We start from the raw sequence: 22,895 nt of genomic DNA, 5'->3' as shown, positions 1-22,895 counted from the left end.
GTTTGCAAAATAATAATATTATTTAGCACTAAAATTTATATAAAATCACATAAAAGTTTCTGATAAAATAAATTTAATCATTTTCGTCACATTACTTTAGAAATGATATATCTAATGACAAGACTATTTTTAACAGCAATTGCAATAGTATCTATCGTCTTAATTTAACTTTTACGTTAAACATGAATTAACTCAATTCATAAACTGGTGTTTATGAACACCAGAGAGAGTGCAAAGCTGATTTAAATATATATACCTAGTATTATTTTTTATTAAAGGATACTTATTATATTCACCCCATTTATCAAAATCGGTTGAGCACTTTAAGCTTCAAAGGGGAACATCGTTACACCTACGTAAATAGATAACATAGACATAAAAAAGAACCCTATCCTTTGGTTTTGTAGTCATTCAGGTAAAAATAATCTTTTAATTCTTTATCTAAAGTCGTACCTATACATAGCTGTAGTGATGATTAAGGCTGGATTAGTCCTAATCGTTGATTATTCAGAGTCTTACGATAAATCCTTGTCGGTGATTAAAATTGGATAATATACGATGGCTATTTTATAAAATTTACATCCTTTATAATAATAATATCTCAGGACTATTCACACAACGCCATCTAGTCACAAGCTAAGCAGAGCTTGTGTTATTAAATCTAGATATAAATACATAGATGCATTTTTTTTTGTAAATTAATACATATTATACATACACCCAGACTGATACAAACAATCATACTCATGAATACAAATGTTTGTATCTTGCGAGGAATCGAACCCGCGACCATCGGATAGTAAAGTGGTGTGGTAAACCACCAGACCACTGAGGCTGTATATACATACCAGCTATATGTATTTAAAAAGATCACCAAATATAAAATCTCTCCCGCAGTTTACTCGAGGCAAAAACTTTACCCGCTCTATTTGTTACCTACATTATCTATACTTAATTTAGTAAAAAATATAACACAAATCAGAGCATTAAACCGAGACCCTTCCTGGAAACAAATCGTCTCTCTATAAAGCCCTTTATGATTATGCTCTCGAGTCTTGATTCAATGAAAGGGCGTCCTTTGTCGATAACAGACCCGGAAATATTAGTCGCCCCTCGCGCATTCGTGACCCATAGATACGAGTCCTTACGACGCCGACGTAAGGTCAGTATAGGATCCGCGGTTTCCCGGGAAATACAGTTAGGATCTATTCGGACTGTAGTATTACGAATGAGTAGACTAATGCAAATAAACGTGCATTCGTCATTATAAAGCTTTGCAGTGTGCATTTTGAAATCAGCAGCTTTTTTAATTTCACTCAATTATCTATGATATTTCCTGTGATATTGTTAATAATAATCCATCCATCTAGTCCCAAACTAAGTATGTGTTTTATTTACTAGACAACTGGTAGAAATATTTAAATTCATTTTTTAAAATACATACATGCTTATTAAACCTATAAAACACCCAGACCAACATAAACAATCGTACTTATGAATGAAAACAAATGTTTTTAAGATGCGAGGATTCAAACCCGCTTCCATTGGAAGTAAGGTGTGCTAAACCGCTAGACCTAGATGAATTTATGATGATGATGATGATGAATTTTTTTAAACACACACCTATACCCACTTATAATATATATAAATAGTGATTTTATCTTTACTATGATAATAAGTAATTTTTTAAATAAAATTGATCCCATAATAAGACTTGGGAAGTTTTAAAATCCACAAACAGTCAAAGCTTGCTTTTTGTGCGCTACGTAAAGTTCCTTTCTTCTCAGAACTTTTTTTTTACAGAAACTTCATCCTGAGATGTCTTTGAAATCGGATGCCTCTTGTAAATTACATGGGGTATAATGCCAAACGAAATTCAAGTTAAATTTATATTGAATTTGTTTTACAAAATATTAACTCTCGTCATTAGGCGATTATATTGTATTGCATACCTATTACATCTCTATAATGGTTTATCTAGTATCATAGAGTAGAATAAAATTTATTGACTGACACAACAGTAATGACAAAAAAATAAACAACAATGTACCTACATTCAATGTGGACCTCAATTCAGCATAATGCTGGAAATGTCTTGTTGGTCGCTAAAATAAATACATAAATAAAAACATAGTTCCCAGAGCTGATTTTCAGTCTATATAGGTATAATATATTTATATAATAAGTTTGTAAAATATAAAATATATTTAAAGATTAAAGATCAATTTTTTTTCACACAAAAAATATGACTGTCGTACTCTATGGATCAAATAAAGAGAGACTCAATTTATTGTAGGTACAGATTTATCGATAATTATTATTAGAACTATTGAGTGACGAAATAAATAGAACAAATTTTTATAGGGCCAAGTACATAATAAATAAAAAAATAATACTAATTAGTATTATTCTTAGAGACAAGTGAAAACGCAGTGATTTCTTACTCAGTAGCGGAGAGTATAATGAAAGTTATACCTCTTATACATGTTGTCTTACTGCTTGTTTTGTTATTAGATTTTCTATCTTGTTTACAACTTGCCTACATAATAAAATAGCATTAACTTCTCTTTTAGATGCCAGCCCACGATCAGCGCATTTGGAAAACTTCTCAGAAAACTTCGCTAAATAAAGAAAAGGAATGAATATGTAGAACTTATGTAATTATTAGTAAAAAATATTCAATATACCTTTTAGACATTTATCTCAGATGAATTTTCAATACGAAAGGCCACGAGTTTTCAACGGTCCACGTCTAAATAAACCCACTATAGTATAATGAAACCTATATTTGGATCCATATACTTTAATCTATATAGGTACTCGAAATAATTTAGACATAGGATTTTGACAAAGATTTCATTAAAATAATAAAGTTACCATTTCTAAAGAAATTGCAAATATAACAACCACCACACTTTAACCAAATGGTGTCAAGTTTAATAATTCGATAGAATGCATTTTTATAAAAATGTATGGAAGTTTATTATACCTACATAAATAGAACGTTTGAGTTTGAACAAAGCCACTTCATAATATTCGCGCTAATCCTTAATCCCTCTATAGGGAGCATACGATAACGAAGCTAACTATATAACATATTCAGGAGCCTATCAATATCAGCTCATCCGTCATTCACATGGACGGGACAGGATCACGGGGGCACGGATGCACGGTCGGTCCGGTCGTGTGGCCTGCCGTGTCAAACACCGACATCGGCACGCTCACATTATTCAACACAAACAAAAAGGGAATAAATGCTGGAATAAAATACTTTTAATTTCCCCGGGCGCCGCTAATCGGACGGCGTCGATGGAGGGCGCCAAATCGCCCTTTTTATTTTACTGTATGAACGCAAATCCGGCGGGAAAACGGCACAGACGAGCGCGGGGGTGCGGTCACGCGCGCGGAATTAGCGCCCAACCCCGCGCACCGCCCGCCTCGCCCCCGCACTTGACCCGCGTGAGGTGTCACCGAGCACGTTACCTACCCGCAAAAAATAGGGGGTGAGCCGCTAGTGCCGCGCCCGCCATCTGCAGGGGGAATGGGGATACTGATTTTGTTTTTAATTTTTTTTGTGATTCCACATCTAGAAATCTTTAGGTGTCTTTCTGATTGGACTGTAATTGTTTAATTGATACTTTAAATTATAGAAATAGTTTTATTGCAATATTTTACAACGATTGTAGTATCATATCAGATTCATTTTTATTAATAAAGAAATTAAATAAATTTATTTATTTTTAATCTTTATTGCACCAATTTACAGAACAAAAAAGAAATTAAAATAGAAAATATACATTAAATGATACAAAAGGTGGTCTTATCGATAAGCAATCTCTTCCAGACCACCTTTGGGTGGACAGAGAAATAAAAATAAGAAAAGGGTAGGTGATGCACGTAGTAAACAAAAATATATACACACGATATATTTTTGTTTACTACGTGCATCACCTACCCTTTTCTTATTTTTATTTCTCTATTTATATATTTTATTTAGTTACATCACAGATAACATAATATTGTTACATGTATTTGTATAAAACGGATTCAGAAGTGACAAAACCTTTTTTAAGAACTAAATAATAGGCATTCACCATACAACTGTTAACAGCATTAAATTAATTTGTTTCAAAGTTGAGAGTTACCTATAAATAGGTAAATATTTCTGTACTTTCCTTATTTACAAGGTTTGGAACTCTAAATGAAATATTTAATTATAAACATTTGTTATACCCACAGTGGTTGAAATAATAATACAGTATTGTTTGTTCTCCAGAGGCGAGGCGTATTTCCTGTGAGCCAGCGCACAGGGTTAGTACAGCCCCAGGGTTGCTACCGACTCACTAAAATACCTACTTACTACACGTAATATTGCATAATAACTCTAACATAATAGACATAATGTCTACATTTGTTGGTGCCTTTAACATGAAAGTGCTTGAATTGTTAAAATTATGTGTGACTTGTAAATTAGTACTAAATTATCTTATCTGTGGTACTACTGACGTATCTTCGATGTTTCTATAATGATATGTGGTAGACGGTATTGATGTTGCAAATGTATCTCTACAGTAGAAGGAGAAAAGAAATTAAAATATGGAAATGATACCAAAGACAACGGCTGTATGGGCTTACACTCTTTGCTTTTCCTACAAGGAAAAATAAAACAAAAAAAATGTCACAATCATTGAAACTAATTTTTGTATTAACACGTTTAAACAAATATGTATTGCGCCATAGTTTGTTTACCATAATATAAAGATAAAAAATATGTATATTATAAAAATATGTAATTTTCGGTATCAAAATCGTAACAATAAACACAGCTGTTACAAAATTAAAAAAGAAAATTTTAGTCATTTTATTAATAACTAATTACTAGATATCTCTAAAATATACAGAACAAAAAAAAACACTATGGTGTATACTTCCACCCAGAAATCGCTTCCATTCATCCCCTTTCCAACAAATTTTAGATTTAGTTTAAAGATAGGTTTTATACTATTGCGGAACTTTAATTGAATACGATACATTATTATTCAACATCTACCAAGTATGTAGGTAGAGCTACTTAACTAAAACTAATTTCATAATTAGGTATATGTTTATGCCAATGTTTCATTAAAGAAAAAATAATTAATGATATTGCTGTTTCATTAGGCTACAAGATTTATTATTACAATAACGATATCTGCGACTTTGGCTCCGGCAACTAATTAATGACGACATATGTTCATAAAACTTGGAGTTCAAAGAACGATTGCACATCAGATATAAGTAATAAGAGATTATATAGTAGATAGCCACTTTTTTTTCTTATGGATAAGAATAAAATGGCGTAACCCGCCTGCGCTAACGGTATACGCTGGCAGGGCACAAGTGGAGGATGATAATGAGCATGAGGTCAGGTCAGTTAGCCAGTGATAAATGCATGGTGAACTTATCACAATGGTTTCCAGAGGAAACCACGTGGCGGTCAACCTGATATGGTACCTACATTGCTAACAATGGGGTTAGTCCACATTAGGTGCTAACAATCCCCTTTCCTCAAGTAGATAGGTACTTCCTACGTATGCATAGTAAGAATACAATGATAATATGTTACTCCTATGCGTTGATAGGATGTCTAGATATATGGTTATGGATATAAACAAGTATACAGTTTAAAAAAAAGAAACTAAATAAAGTCATTTCACCAAAGTTCACTAAAGGTGGGCAAATTTATCTATGAGTTTTCCATACAATAGCACAATAATTTGTTATGATTACGCACTTGGTGACATAATCTTATTTATCTATCTACATAATTTTATTATATAGGTAGATAAAAAATATTATAAATTATAATACCTAAAAAAATATTGCTGTATGCATAAAACATGTAAGTGTTAATTTCAGAACGGCTGCACCTATTATAATTAAATTTTCAGAAACCTTAGGAGCAATCTTCGTACTTTGGTACTTTTATACGTAGTTTCATTCGAAACAGCTTTGATAGTCAATAATATTGGAATCTCAATATTTGATAGTCAATAATATATGAATAAAATTTCAGTAATAAACCCACCTTTGCGCACAATACTTTTAAAATTAATGTGTTATTTTAAGTTGCAATAAAAAGAGAAGATATAGAAGAGAGATATATATTTTTTTAACAGAAAAGATCTGTGTATCTAACTATGATAGCTGATTAATAATTAAATTAAAACTTGGATACAGATTAGTTCTTATCTTATAATAAAATATTTAAAACAGGATGTGTTTTAAGTTTATCACAGCAGACATGCAAATATATTTAAAATAATACAATTAATACATGAGAAATATATTTGGCAGCCCTACACAAGCCACTAATTGAGTGACAAACAGTCGCGGCCACAAATACGGCGATAATGCAGGCTCGCTTACGCTGGATTGCTGGAACAACGCATATCATTTATCGTGTTACCATACATACATACACGTCGTAATTAGAACCAATTTCCTTCCCGTTACTATAATAGTAGCGTACAGTCCTTCTACTAATGAATAAATATATTATAATATTAGTAGGTAGGTATTTTAATTTATTCAAGCAGCGTCTAATTGTTGCGTTGCTGCTAGTAAAACAAATTAAGTGCTATGCTGTACTTACCTACTTATTTACATTTGTGAAAAATATTGACATTAATGACTCATGTAGGCATTTGACTATTTTAATTTTCAATTTAAGTATATATTCACAAATATATACATATACAGGTAAATTGATACATCTAAAAGTCTAGTAGAGATTGTTATGACAGAATCATGTAATTTTGTACATTAACAGTTTAGCGATATTTACTACATTTTTTTATGGATGATAATGGAATGCACCCGCCAGCGGTAACGGTATACGCAGGCGGGTCACCCTTGGAGGATGATAGGATGAACATGAGGTCAGGTCAGTTAGCCCATTGTGATAAATTCACCAGGAATTTATCACGATATTTTCCAGGGGGAACTGCGTGGAGGTCTGACTGACTTATCACATTACTAACAATCCCTTCCCCTCCCCTGATATTTACTAGATTTCTTAGATGGCACATTTGATACGCACGCATTTGACATGTAATGACATAGAGTATTCAATATGTATAGTATATGGAATGTATATAGCATTAAATATTAGAGCAGTAGTTTTTATACAATTCACTCTATTAGAACTTTGTAACATGTACGAAGACGCGTGTGTAAACTAAATAGATAATATAGGTGTACATTACTGTACATGTATAATACATATAAACCTTCCTCTTGAATCTATTGTTAAAAACTGCATTGAAATCCGTTGCATATAGTTTAAAAGATCTAAGCGAACATACAGCGGGAGCAACTACATTTTATACTATTTAAAGCGTACACGTATGTACTATTAATTGTACGTATTTAAATGTAAATAATATGACAGCCACGGCGTAAAAGCTGGAGCATGTGCAATGCGAGATAACGTGACATGTTGGAGCAAGTCGGGTCAGGTTACAATGTGCGCGCCCCTCAAGAGATGTCGCTAGGTGGATGTTTCGCGCGGTCGCCGGCAGTAAAAATACGTGCGGGTATTTCCTGTCCCCGCGCGGGTCACGGGAGGCACGGGGGCGATAAATAACTCAGTTTGTGGCCTGTGGGGCGGTAGGTGCCGCCGGGCGGGGTGGGGGTGCGTTATTTGTAGGGCTCGCGTGTGAATTATTCGTGGGTTCACGCGCGCTGTTTGCCCGCCGTCTTGTGGAGTGCTGTGCCGACCCTCGTTAATGAAATTTCATATCGCTCGCTCGCCGCGTCTCGTTCCATTGTTGGCACTACCTACCTTTACCGGGGTATTGAATCCTCTGAATTGTTACACTTGACTGTTGCCTCGGCTATTATGTTTGTTCGCATTGAGTAGAAATTAGGCCACTATTGTAACTTATGTAGGTATGCGGACTGTTGTTTAAACATAATACTTACTTGACTCTACTTAACATACTATTAGTTGACTAATATTTGGAATTATAATAGAACTCCTATCTACTTACTATGTAAGACATATTTATTACATAGAGAACATCCTGACCTACTAAAGTGTGATGATTGAACCTCTGATCATCGTGCGTTAAATCGTTACCAAATTCAACAATATTAGGTATAATTTATCATCTTCATAACTACACTAACTTCATAAATACACTATATTACTATGTAGATTTATATTTTTTCTTCTTAGCCGATTTTTCGAGGCTAAGGTTCGTAAACTTCAATAACATACTCCTTAAAACCAATATTATCGCAAGAAATAAAGTAAATATAAATTTTACATAAACGAATTTAAAAGTAAGATAAATTTAAATGCCATCACATATACAATTGATCTCTAATGTTTTGTAATATATCTTACTGATCTGTAAAGCTTGATATTATCTGGCAATTCTTTAGTAGACTCCCACGATACAAGTTCGCCTAGCGGGGTCCAATGTTGAACAGCTGTGTTAAAAATATTGAAATAAATAAATAAAATATTAGCATCTTTATTATGTTAATAAAAATGAACACACGGGCGATGACGGGAGGGACCACTAGTAAAACATATTTACGAAAGATAGGTAACATATTTTAAATTACCTGGCTATATACTTATATGTATAGTCTCATTAATTATATTAATATTATTCTATCCTTAGATATATTGTTTTGAATGCAATGCACATAACCAAATTTTTCCTCATAAACTAATTGGATACTAGCACAAATAAAGTTTTGATGTACAAGTTCTATTCCTATCAAATTATTTTAATGAGACAATACAGGCTTTAGTCGTATGCCTACAGGAAATACCTTTATTTAAATGTAAAATATAAAATAGAGTTCAATTCTGTCGTAATCGAACTGGACGGTAGGGAAAATATTAAAAATATAACATAAAAAATTTGACGTTCATAAGCGGCTAAAATATTCTACATGAAAAAAATATTTTTAAATTTGAATTTGAATTTTGATGATATTATATAACCTCAGTTGTATATGACTCTGCTGGCGGTACCATCCACATCTTGCAACTTAAAAAAGCAGGCAAGTAATGTAGCAACCGATAACAGAAAAGGATCGTTAAATATTTTATTTTTTAATATGAAATTTAATCTAAATTTCTCCTTAATTTCAAATCAAATCAATTAGTACATTTTATGGGTAGGTATTAGTACATTTTTTTACGTGAACTGATTTTGATACCTACTATACATTATAATCTATAATCTCAGTACTATATCTACACACAGCGCCATCCAGATCCAAGTTGAGATAGTTAAAGCTTGTGTTATTGGTAGTAGAAGTAGAGAGTAGATAACTGATACAAATACATAGATTTTTTAAAATTATATACATATTATACATAGAAAACACCCAGACTGATACGATTGTTTAATCAAGAATATAAAGGTTTGTGCCGTGCGAGGAATCGAACCTTCGACCATCAGAAGTAAGACGATGTGCTAAACCACTAGACCACCGAGGTCGTCAAACACTATGCAACGCGTTATATGTATAGGCGTCGAGGCAAAGACAATAACTCGTTCGACATTGTGTAAAATTGACACAGTTGCATTCTGGTCGTATGCTCATACACTTAATATGTGCGAGTACGTAATTTTTATTATTGGTGGTTTACAGTATGAGTCATCATAATATATAGGAAAATTCAGGCTTCATAACAATCTTATTCGATACATATAATGAAAATCTGACTGATCGCTGTCTTTATGCGTGGAAGAACTGCCATTATGCTTGTATAAAATCTATTATTATCGAGCTTTTTCAACCTAATAACACAAAATAATTATTATAAGAATTTTTGTAGTTGTGTGTACGTTGGTGAGCTATAATCTCAGAAACCACTTAACTAATTTGGTTGTGGTTTTCATTAATTACTAGGGTAAACTTCCCTTAAAAAATTTTTGTTTGTTTTATTCAAGTCGATTTAAAAACATAAATTTATAAACAATACTTATTCCGATACCAAACGAAGTCACAGGTTCAGCTAGTCAATCCCTACTAATGTTATTGTTAATGCGAAAGTGTGTTTGTTTGTTTGTATATTTGTTACTTTTACACGTTCATATGTTTGTTGTTTATTCACGGCTAAACAGTCCCGGACCTTCATGAAATCTGACGTGAAAATATCACGGCAACATATATTTTTCAAAATCAAACAAAGTCGCATGTAACAGTTAGTGTTTAATTATTATCGTATTAAGGCCAAAGACTGTTATCACTAGGATTATATACTCACGTGTTGGCAGGTGATAAACGAATTTTATTTGATTACGTACGTATCCTAGTTGTGATACGAAATCATTTTACAACGCTATCATTTAGTGAGACAATAGACTTTATTATCGAAGATATACAGATATTTTGTAGGAATTTAATGAGTTGTATCATATTCGTCATAATTGTTACCTATAATAGTATTTCCAATAGAAAATACTATTTCCTATTGTATTGAAGTCTGCCAATAAATTTGACATATTTATTAATACGGTTGGCAACGGCAGAATATATTTTTTATGGCACAATAAATAACTAAATCACCAATCCTTTGTAGTATATTTGAGTATATATGACACAACTATAGAATTACCCAAGAATATAAAAATTGAAAATTGTATCTAAAAAACAGGGTTCACAATAAAGATAAGAAAAGAAATATAAAAGGAGGTCTATCGCCAACACTTATCGTATTTAAGACAAATGTTGGTATAGTATTAGCCATATAAGTAGTTTAAAAAAATCGTTACAATCCATTTATTACTTTTCTTTAAATACAGGTTTTGGAATCATCAGAATGGGTTCTGAATTTGCGAAGTTATCCTATGAAAAAGTAGGTATGTAGGTACCAATAATATACTGAAAATGTTATATCATGGCATCGAAATCACCATCGATTCTGGAATGCTGGATAGTATCTTCAAATCCTAACGGGACGAAATTTGGACCTAAAAGCTCTTTTGCAGACAAACGCAATAATTGTTTGTTAATTTAGAAACCAAATAATAGGTACTTACTTTTACGGCATTCTGTATTTATACCTGTACAAAATGTAAATATATATTGCTGTATTAACTGTTCATTTTTGAAGTCGGTTGTAGAATAATAATAATTTGAGTGGTGTTGTTATTGCAGTCATAGGTAGGTAGCAAGCTGGCATGGAACAACTGAACAAATGCCAGCTAAGTAAACAAAATACCTACCCACTAACATTATATCCATACAGTGTAGCATGCTTTATTTGTAATGTAACACCCAGACGTATCCGTGACGAATTACCACTAATACATGGAACTATGTATATAATTATTAATACTGTACATACGTACATTTATGTACATGTAGGTATGTGGATAAAATATTTTATGTCATTGCAATTGGTTATAACGCTCCATAATGCCCATAACGGAGATTATCCTGCTATTGTTATTTTTTTTCGTTATTTTTATGGCAATTGGCAACTATTCCCTATATGCGTCTATATTAATATTACAAAGAGGAAAATTACGATTTTTAGTTTATTTGTTAACTGAGTTGGCTCAGAAACTACCGGATGAACTTAATCGATAAAATTTTTAGAAACATTAGGGATCCGTATGAAATCTTTAATAATGTAACACGACGTTTGAAAAATAAAAAAAACCTTATAAATATATATTAAAACGTATAATTTTATATATTTTTTAAATAATAAATGAAGGGCACAGAATATAATATAATCCCATGGCGGGCCGCTATTATATACAAATACTTATAATATATATATATATATATATATCGTGGAAGTCTCCGACCACAAAGGTGTCTTCGTCCTCTGTAATTTTAATGCCATATCTCACATTTCAACTGAATTAAGCTAAGCTAAGTAAGCTGCTTGAAGGAAGACATAGAAATAAGCACTTTTAAATAGTCACATTTTTTTATTAAGTTATTCTACCACTCATTCGGAACGAAGAAATATGAGCAAGAAACTTGCGGGTTGTTCTTTTAAATAAATGTTGTTTTAAGTGAAGTAAGATTTACATTAACAATGATAAGGCATGCGACAATCAACATAGAAACCGCTAGGCACTCAATCTTTTATTCACATAGGTGAAACAGAGGTATACCCACGCAGACAACTTTCTACAAAGTGTAAAATATAACATTTTAATTCTAATTTAGTCTGTATTTGTATATATATAAATAAAATATTGTTTACTAATCGATGCTGCGCCTTCAGGTTCCGGATTCCATTCCCGTGGCTGCACAAATATTTGTGGGCGTAAAACAAATGTTTGTTTCGTGAGTGAGTATCGCGTGACGTCATTGTTTGTCTATAGATGCCTAAGTGAAATATAAAAAAATCTTAATAGCAGTAGATGCTACGAATAAACTCAGGATAACTCATCCTGCATATAGCAGACATTTTGGATACACTGACTAAATAGATGTATACATATTATATGTATAGATAGATAGATATTTACTCTATTCACATCAACAGACACACACACATACAGATTTTACAAAACATATTACTTAATTACGAAAAAAGCACTTAATATTATAAATGCAATAATTACTCTGCCTGTTGCGCTTTCACGCCAAAACTACTGAACTGATTTAAATAAAACTTGGTACATAGATAGTCTAGATCCTGAGAAAGGAAATAGGCTAAAATAATGAAAGAATGTATTGAAATTTCATCATTTATGAAGCTCGTGGCTAAGTTATCGGTCACATCAAAATTTTATTTTTTTATCAATTTTTTATGGTTCGCCATTAAAGAATGAGATACAAAACCAATATTATTACCCTTCTTGGACCAACCGATGGCGCCTGCGCTATCGGTTTACGCTGGCGGGGCACCAGTGGGGGATAATAAGATGAGTATGAGGTCAGGTCAGGTCAGTTAGCCCATCGTAACAAATTAACTAAGAATTTATCACGATGGTTTCCAGAGGGAACCGCGTGGAGGTCAACCTGAGATGGTATATTGCTAGCAATGAGATTATCAATGCACATTACTAACAAACTACTTTTCCCCCTCTAGTTTATATGTAGGCGATTATAGCTGACCCCGCAAACGTCGTTTTGCAATATAAATTAAAATCGCTATTAAAAAGTAGGGGTTGAGTTAGAAGGGTAAAAATTTAGGGTTGTACGAATTTTTAATGCCACATTATAAAAAAATACCAAATGTTAAAAAAATATACGTTTGGACAACCCTTATTACTTAGGGGTATGAAAAATAGATATTAACCGCTTCTCAGACCTACTGAATATGGATATAAAATTTTATAAAAGTCGGTCAAGACGTTTCGGAGAAGTATGATAACATTGTGATACGAGAATCTTATATATAAGATTATAAATTTTGAAATGTAACGCATGTGCTCCATGTCACACAATGTCACATTTTGTCAAAGGTAAGGGAGGGCCCTACCGTTAGCATGTGACATAAATTATGGAAGCCCCAAATTAGTGTCCGACCTAATTTTCGGTTTCGATTTCGTCCGGTTCAGACGCATTGGTTTCTTTTTTATGGATAGATATGACCTGCATTATTGAATACCTTAATGATGTAGGTACTACATAAAAGTTGTTTTTAAAAAATTGTTGCCGACCGACGACGTTTTAGTGTTTTATTTCCGATGGTCGCGGGTTCGATTCTTCGAACGATCCAAACATTTGTATTGTTCATGATTGTGACTGTTTGTACTGGTCTGAGTGTTTACTGTGTATATTAGATATACGTATGTTTTTACAAAAATAATAATAATAATAATAATAGCCATGGACAATGCGTACAGCACCACATAGTCCCAAACCAAACTAAGTACTTATAGCCTTATGTTATGAATTTATAAGTATCCACAACTCATAAAAAAACTAGTGCATTTTTTAAAAACATACAAATATAAACACTCAAGATAGGTATATAATCATTATCATACTTATAAATACAAATGTTTAAGTTTATGTATCGTGTTAGGAATCGAACCTGCGACCATCGAAAGTAAAGCGGTGTGCTGAACCACTATAATGCCGAGGCTTTCAATAATAGGATATAAGCTGGTATATAAATACCTTGCTTTGTGTGATAAAAAGAGTAGATCAGTGAATATCACAACCCCTTGCGGAGTTTCGCTTGTTATTGAGTTGCTAAAGTATTTCAGATAGATACATTGAGGGTGACGGATTTTGAGGGAGAGAACTTTGACTCCTTATTTTTGAAGACACCCAAGTAACCTATAGACGTTAGCTACCTATATCTAAGTATCTACAGAACTGATAAAAATCAATATTTGTTTGAATTTGTATGTTTGTTTGTCCTATCTATTTTATGCGATGCCTACCGATTATGACGCTGTATGAGTTATAATGTTTTTTTAATATTGTCAAATAATTTTAATAATGTTTTAATTTGGTTGTTCTTTTATTTGCACTTATTTTTTTTTGTTAGCAGGACTTACTGCTACCGCAATACCTCTAGAATTCTAGATAAACCATGTAAGTAATTCCCATAGAGTAACGATTGTTTTTTTTTCGATTGTGATACCATATTTGACAATGTAACACCGCCATATGTCAGAACATAGAGTATAATAATATTCCCCTATAATGTATTGTAGGGGAATTTCATATTAATTTTATTATCATTATTTAATTCATTATCCTAATATTTATAGTGGTTCGACAGTTATAGCACCTACGGTGACAAAAATATTAACTTTAACGAAGATCATGTTGAAGAGAAAATGTGCCAAAACAAATTATATGGTTATGGTGAATAGTAGAAATAATAAAACGAACTATAAGCACTGTATTCTGTAAATAAATGATTGGATTTGATTTAATAATATGATAACGGTGGACGGTATGTTGCGCCGTGTCTCAGTTCAGTAGTACCGTAGTTCCGGTAGTGTCTGCAGGCTATAGATCTGTACCTAGTGTACTGTACCTACTGGCAGGTGAGCGAGTGGTGGCCGTGTCGCCTCTGTCTAATCATTCTAATTCAATTTGTGCGGACGTTTCAGCGCCTTGCCGCTCGCCGCCCGAACACTGTTTACATTACATCGAGCCGTGAACCATGCCTGCCACTTGCCACTCCACCGCGTCTCGATTAAGGACAAATCAATAAGGCAGTCGATAGCGAGCGAGTTTAATAGAGTGAGCGAGTCGAGTCGAGCGCCCTCATTACCCCCGCAATTAGCGCACGGCGCGCTCCCGCCGCCGACGACGCACCCCGCGCGCGAAAAACGAATAAAAAGAGCTGCCCTCAAAATGGCCGCCGCCTCCCCCCCGACCGCCCGCCGACCCCCGCGCCGCTTCGTGATTGCATCCCCGCAGCTCTTATAAATATGGCCGTATTCCTCCCGCCTTTACTGATTGCCCGTATACCCCCCGGTCTCCCCCCGCGACCGCGCCGCCGGCGTCTGAATAGATAAACGAGTCCACGTGGACTACCGCGCTTATAAAAATCGCCTCTACCAATCGCACCGCTTTCGCGCAACGTCCCAACCAATGGTAGACCGTAAACGCGTGTAACTCCGCCCTTAATAAGCGATCTCGGCGTTTCGACGAATGGTGTGGTCGTATTCGACGGATTCTGCTCACCGACGACGAAGCGGTCCACGTGGACCGACGCACACATGGACGTGCGTATAATGCCTCGAGTGGAAATAGCTATGACGGCGAAATGTGCGACGGCGAAAAAATAAAATGCGGTCGGTCGGTGCGGCGGTGGAGCGAGCGAGCGAGTGGGTGTAAACAGGAGATATTTCGGTGCGGCTCGTTCATTATTATTGAATGCGTGGCGCTAATGGCGAGACAACTCGCGGGTCGCGAGTTCGCGACTCGTGCTTCCTGCTTGAGACATTTCTCGACGAATGTTTCGTGACACAGTTGCAGCGGGCAGGGTACAGTGTCCTGTGATTGCATGACCATGCTATACTGACATAAAACTGTATAACGTGCATTTTTACTGCACTGTCAAATTCACAGAACAGAACCGCTTAGCTTATTTTACTAATATGTAAGAAACATTACATACAGCTTTTTTTTAATATGATAGATACTTATAGTACTTAAGACTAAGTAAGTACTATTTATCTATTCAAATATATCCTATGAAGTAATTTAGGTAGGTACTAAATATCTGAATATTTCAAGTAGGTATAGGTAGATACAAATGTAGTGTCTGTACCCATCTATACTTGACAACTTTGGAAAAACTATTTACATAAAAATGTGAAATAGTAGGATGTAGGTACATGTTTAGTATTTTAATATGTTTTTTTTATAAATTTTGAGTTGACACCTCGCCTACAAAACCGGTCGATCGCAGGTAACTTTAGTCGTACAAAAAGTTCGCATGCAACCGTACCTAAGTAGAATGAGCGTGCAACACTTAAGTAGACTGGATTTCAGAAAAAAATAACGCGCGAGATAAATAAAAGCGCGAGGTCTGCGGCGACCTCCATCCGATAAGGCGCGCCCGGTAGCCGGCCGTACTGACATGTCTACGCCACACTTTACCTCTCATTCCACGAAACATAAAATCTGTACCACCTATCTACATACCTGTTTACATTTGTACTCATTATAGTCAAGTAAAGAGTCAACAACATTACGATTTTTTTATGTGGTGCTGGAGAAGAATTGAAAGAATTAGCTAAAGAGACAAAGTAAAACAATTAAGACGTATTGCACAGGTTGAAAGAAAAAAGTAGATATTGAATAATATAGAAAATAGACGTGGAAAAATATTAGGACAGTTGATAAGTCACGATGAATTTATGAAAGTTATTATTGAGGGAAAGATAGAAGGGAAGAGGGAGAGAGGAAGACTAAGGCAGACACAGGCAAGGTCGTGTCAAAGTTTAAAAGAGTATGATGGTAGGTCGTGGAAAGTGGCAAGAGCCCCACCGACAAGAGCTTAATTAAGTATAAATTATAGGATAGGATGACCATGAACATATTTTTTCAGTACAGTACACACTGGTGAGGTACCAGTAGAGGAATATAGGATGACTAGTCAGGTCAGTAAACACATCGAGGAAACAAATAAAAAAAAAGCTTTGGTGATAAACTAACGTCAACATTCAATGTACAATTATTAGACAACGTTGGTAATATGGCAACAAAGTGAAACGCATCTATAACTAATCAAATAGACTGACAGACCCGCAAACAGATTTGCAAATGAGTTTCATATTATAAGCTGATAGGTAACTAGACTAATTTCGTCTCATACCTAAGTAGGTATGATCTACGGAACGGGTGGGGGCGGATGGGATTGTAAATTGTAGATAATGGGGTATTCACCCCATTATAGGTACAATGGCAGATTGACCTCCCTGAAACTGTCATAGTCAATCCTACTAACCTAAAAATAATTAACCTAAATAAGTAAAATTGTATTCATATCAGGCGTCCATAGGTTACGATAGGCGTTTACCGGCAGCCGATTGTTCAAAATTCAATAAAATTGAAATAATTTTTAAATTTTACGCAGTCATTATTTATATGTACAATTACGAAAAATCACCAGCAGTTTGCCCGTGATTATCACATTTAAAACACTACCGAAACATCAGGAACTCAATGAAAACAAATAAAACGTGGTAAGGTCCCGCGATTTTCCTAATTGTGTGAATAAAAAAAAATCTACAGATTAGTTAATTCTACATTCTTTACTTAGGTACCATTTATTTGATCCAAAGTGTATTTAATAAATTCGTTTCGTTTTATACTTTACATATGTGTACGAAATAACCTATTTTGTTTTTCTTTACCTTGGTAGCAAGTACTTACCTACTAAAGCTACTTAGGTACGGATTAAGAAGAGAGTCCCTAGATACATCTGTTACAGCTATCGATAGGTACAATAAATTATTTCATCAATAGCCTTATCTTTAAACAAGAACAATAGAACAAGACAATCGGACAGCTCCACAGTGTCCACACTTCAAACGTGTTACAACTGCTGCGATCACAAAAGAAGCTTTCTCTTATAACAATAGGTAGCATTTAAAATCAAAACTTTACAATTTACAATGGGCCGTTATTTTGTGAACTCGTGTAAATAGTGAGTGCTTCGTGATTATGATAGTGAAGACCAGATCAACCATTTCGAGATATAAAATGAGGATATTTTAAAGAAAGTTGTATTTTTATGAGGATGTAATGCACCCACCTGCGGTAACAGTTCACGCTGGCAGGGCACCAGTGGAGCATGAGGTCTGGTCAGTTGACTCATAGTGGCAAATTCACCAGGAACTTATCACGATGGTTTCCTGGGGAGACGGTTGGAGGTCAGCCTGACTAGATACATTGCTAGTGATGAAGTAATTATTTCACACTACTAACCGTCCCTTTCATCCCAAAAGAAAGTGTTATATGTATAAGGGCAGAGGAAGGCCGAAAAAGAGATGGATGGGCCGTGCGAAAGACGATATGTCAAGAAAGAGAGTGAATAACGAGATTACTGCGAACAGGGATGAATACAAAAAAAAAACATATAACATATAACCCCGAAGTAAAAACATATAACATCGACCCCAAATAATTGGATAAGGAATAAGCATATGATAGCGATGATGATGATGATGATGATGGGTACCTTTTATGCATAATACCTAATAATAAAAATGCGAAAGTGTGTTTAAATTTCTATTTTACTAGACTAGAGTATTGAACAGACTAATAACCATGAGGATGGACATACGCAGTCTTGAAAAACATAGAAAATTGCGAGAAACAGCTAATAGGTCAATAAAAAAGTGGCTAGGTATTACTCCACTGAAATATAGCAAAATTACATAAAAACTTTTTCTTATATTTGCTTTAGTATCAATCTTAAACTACATATATTTATTTAAAGAATTTTACTAATTGTAATTTGGTTGTGTTATCATTGTTTTGACTCTAATGAAATACTTAGTTAGGATTTTGTGTTCACACATTTCGACTTAACAATAGTTACCACTAAATTATTTAATAGAGCAACAAGCAAATTTCTCTCTCATTATTCTTTTAATGCGACAACGTTCCGAATGAGCTGTTGAAAAAAAAATAAGTGAGGACTATTTAAAAGTGGTTAAATGTAAGTTTATTTGAGTAAAGAATTTTCAATTCTAAAACTATTTAACAAATTAAACTCTCTGACAGTTTCCGGTCCACAGTACCTAATTGATTTTATGATCTCATCGTATACCCAATCTCTGATTATAAGATTAATATGACGATATCTTCATTATTAAACTCCGTCACATGGTAATAATGAAAGAGTTGATGCTTACTAATGTTTTAAACGTGATAATCAGAACACATGTAAACACATCTTTTAATGTTTTTTAATCAAACACGTTTTTAGTGAATTGCCATAAAACTTTACATACTTAAAATAAGCAAGCACTTGGGTATCGAGGTCATTGACCTTACTTTAAATCTCAATACATGTGTTATAGGGTATAAAAATAAATTGATGCCTATTTGGGTTAGTTTTTTAGCTTTTTTTAAATAAGCAACAAATTCACAATTTACAGCCATATACAGAAGCAATATTTACAAAATAGAATTTCAGACCATTCATTTGATAGCATTCATGAAGTTGAACAATTTTATCCAAACGCCACAGCATAGCTCTAATTAAATAATATTATAGTTAATATATTTCATTACATTAGACTCATATTTACTTTTTATATCCAATAAATGGATGATCAAGAAAATTTGGTCCAATAAGTTTTTATTTAACAAGCCTCAAGGATAATTTTTTCATCTGTGGATTTCGTATTATTTTAGTCTGTCTCGTAGTTAAATTATTGATTATTCAGAAGTGGAACGCACACACCGCGAATAAATATTATTAATGCACGCACTTATTAGAGGTTGTCTTGGTAGTACCCAGTACAGGCGACTGCATAAATACATATATTACAAATGACTATAATAGATAGAGTGGTCAATAACATAGGTATGTGAGTAATCCTGTTTACAAACATATCATTCTTAGGTTCATAAGCTAACGATTGTTTAGAAATTAAAATGAAAATTTTAGTCTTCTTCAAATTGGAAAAATGTTTGTTCTCATGCCTAAAATACGAGTATGTTGCCTAAATTACTTATACATAATTGGTAAAGTTGTGTTCTTTAATACATTTTTTCATATTAATATCTACCTGATTATATCAAACTGACTGTACGTACTTATCTAATATTTATATTTGTCTATAAATATAGCTATCTACTCTCAAATTCTAAAAGTGGTCTTCACTGTTTTAATATATAAACGACATACATTGCGTATGATGTAGGTACATCATCATTTTCATACGAGCCACTAATATAAGATTACGTCGGACGCGATAATGATCTCTTAATTAATAGCGAAGGCACTCACACTCTCACCTCTACCGAGTTTAAATGATATTAATTCGCTGCGGTACGTCTCCATCGATGCTCCGTCGCCCTAATTGAATTATAGTAGACTCGAGCCGGCAATGTAACACAATTCCATGTTAAGTGGCTTTTTGGTTTTAGGCGCTTTAGGTAGGAAGGCGGGCACAATGATGTGTCAATCGTTGAATAGGTCGTAAGTGCGATATTTACGGTCATTGTTGGCAGGCGTCGCGTTATGATGCCACCGACGCATGGACAGTCATGCATTGCGTAACAAACAGTTTTATTTATTGTCAATCATCACTGGACCCACTCAATATACTATTGCCATATGGGTACAAGACAGTAGGTATAATGGTATATCATTGCCGAGTACAGCGCATATTATGGTCAGGTCACGTCTGTTCTAGAAACTCCGGAAACAGAGACGTGATATGTTTTTATGCAATAATATGTCTGTCTAAAAAAAAGCTAAAACTATATACAGGCGTGTCGCGAATGAGACAAGCGATTATAGGAACTCCGCATCTACTTGGAAGTTTCTAATAAGTACATTAAAATTGCTGTTTAATCTGTTTTAGACTACTTAATGTATTTTAGCTCAATTAGATCTTTGTACCTAAAGCTATAAAATACCAACTTACATATTCCAGGATTTCATTTATAATAAATATGGTTTATATTAAACCCGCAAATAATCATTTATCTAAAAATGCAGTCACATTCAATAACAACTTGCAACCATTAAATATTAATTTCCGAACAAAAAACGTTTGGGTTCGCAAGAACGGACGAGAGAATCCGAGCCTTCTGGGAAACGGAGTGGCTTTTGAGAATAGTCGCTTTTTACGCGACACAATAGCCGGTTATACAACTAATTGTTCGCGCCAGTTAATTACGAGGCTGTTTTATTTGTTCAAGTTTGTTTAGTCCACACAACGGTGTATGGGCGGCGCGGGCGGCGCGGCGGCGGCGGCGGTCAGCGGGTGGCGGGAGACCGGTGTACGACGCGAGATAACGCGTGGTCACCCCGCGATATGTATGTTTTATTGACCGAGACCACTTCACTTGTCAATTAATTGATTGTTGTTTTACGATGATCTCATAATGACGCGTCTAAATTACAATAACGAGATATTTCAAATCTCGTTATCTGATATTCGAAATGTAATGAACATTTTAATTAACTTGGCAGTTTAAAAACGAGATAGGTACCATTTAAAACGGACAACTTTTATAGCTATTAATATTCCGCTACACAAGCTACGAAAGCGCATAAATATCACTCAAATTAACGAAAACAATCTTGGTAAAAGTGTTTATTACAGTCAACGAGTGTGTAAATTAGAATGGACTCGAAATATCGGCTCGATTAAGCCCGCCTACCTATATAATTAATTAACTCTTATCTCCGTCGAAGCGATCGACATCAATGCAATGGGATCATAAAAATTTCATGTTGCAGGTAGGCATGGTAAACGGTGGGGTGCGGCTGCCCGGCTGGTGCGGTGCGATGGTGGAGCGGTGTCGTAGCGATCTGGCGGCGATATCACTTGATTGTTATTTATTTTAACTTGCCAGCAGTTATTTATTGAGACCGCCTGCTCCGGGAGCTGTTTGTTCATAGTAACAATATTTACCATCTTATCTAACTCGAAATTCTAATACATATTGTATATATTTTAATTGACATAAGCTATAACTACGATGACTGTTATACGAAAAGAAATGAAACATATTTTTTGTAACAGAATGTTATACCACTAAAATTAAGTTCAAAACTTATAAGTGATAAATATAATATAGATAGATAATATAAACAAATAGTGTTAGATTGTCTGACTTATATAATCATAAGTGTATAATTTATAAATCGTTCAAAATCATAGATATTTACTGTAATTGAAAGGAACAATTATCAAATATTTAACAGAATAATATACTTTGAATAGGACAATAGACAATTTTTACAAAGTGCCATTGTAAAGAAGCCATTCTGAACGTAATGCTAGAATTCCTTTCAGACGTGTCTCGGTTCGTTTAGTTCAGTTGAACGAAAGCCATTAAAACTTAAACACAACAAAATTTCACAACGTAACTCGAGGTAGCCAGGTAGAGGACATAAAATGTTACCGCATTCATTGTGGACGCGCCTGTTGTCCCTCCAGTCCCCGCATCGCGCGACATGTGGGCTCCATCGAGCAAAACGATCGAAATAAGAATTAAAATAAGAAAAAAAAAACGGAGAGTTGAAGCAAAAACGAGACGAAATGGAACGAGTGAGTCTGAGTGAACGAAGCGGTTTTTGTTTCGGCTCGTTACATCGCTGCCTGCACTGTGGATTGCCAAGTAAATTACGATGTATGCGTGCAATTTTAGTGTTTATTAACTACTGAATGATAATTCTATGTTGGCGACATAAATTGCCAAGCTATTATCCGAGATACGAATCGTAAATAAACGTACAG

Source organism: Achroia grisella, unplaced genomic scaffold (genome assembly GCF_030625045.1).
Source record: "Achroia grisella isolate CSIRO2021 unplaced genomic scaffold, CSIRO_AGI_Agris_v1 utg676, whole genome shotgun sequence".
In the NCBI taxonomy this organism is placed as follows: domain Eukaryota; kingdom Metazoa; phylum Arthropoda; class Insecta; order Lepidoptera; family Pyralidae; genus Achroia; species Achroia grisella.
This window is presented reverse-complemented; position numbering follows the sequence as displayed.